Source organism: Apaloderma vittatum, unplaced genomic scaffold (genome assembly GCF_000703405.1).
Source record: "Apaloderma vittatum isolate BGI_N311 unplaced genomic scaffold, ASM70340v1 scaffold15228, whole genome shotgun sequence".
Taxonomy (NCBI): Eukaryota; Metazoa; Chordata; class Aves; order Trogoniformes; family Trogonidae; genus Apaloderma; species Apaloderma vittatum.
The window spans coordinates 25,802-26,202 of NW_009730335.1; the positions used below are offsets into that span (position 1 = coordinate 25,802).

At 56.9% G+C, this 401-nt stretch overlaps 1 non-coding gene across 1 annotated transcript; it reads right to left on the reverse strand.

The window, feature by feature from the left end:
• Positions 1 to 317: 317 nt before the first annotated feature.
• Positions 318 to 390, reverse strand: TRNAM-CAU. Its single transcript has one exon. It is a non-coding gene; the product is annotated as a tRNA-Met (tRNA).
• Between the last annotated feature and the right edge of the window lie 11 nt (positions 391 to 401).

Here is a 401-nt window from a genome sequence, read left to right on the forward strand (position 1 = left end):
AGCGCCCCCAGGTGCTTGTCCCCGGGCTGTGCCCACGCCCCGCCGGCCCCCCTCCCGGTGCCCCCGTGCCCAGCTAGGCTGGGGCAGAAAACGCCCTGCCCAGAACCGTTGTGAACAGTGTGTGCTTAGGGAATTACTCCCGCGAGTTTAGGACCAGGAGCTGCAGGTCCTTTGTCCTCTCGTGTAAATCACGGCAGCGGGGAAGGGACCCACCTCCCGCTGCCATTCGATTGAAAAAAAGAATAAGATTGGGGTTTGTATTTTTATATTTGCCCTGGGGGAGGAAGAAAAAAAAAAAAAAGGAGGAGACTTCCATTTGCCCCGTGTGAGGATCGAACTCACGACCTTCAGATTATGAGACTGACGCGCTACCTACTGCGCTAACGAGGCTCCTCGAACGC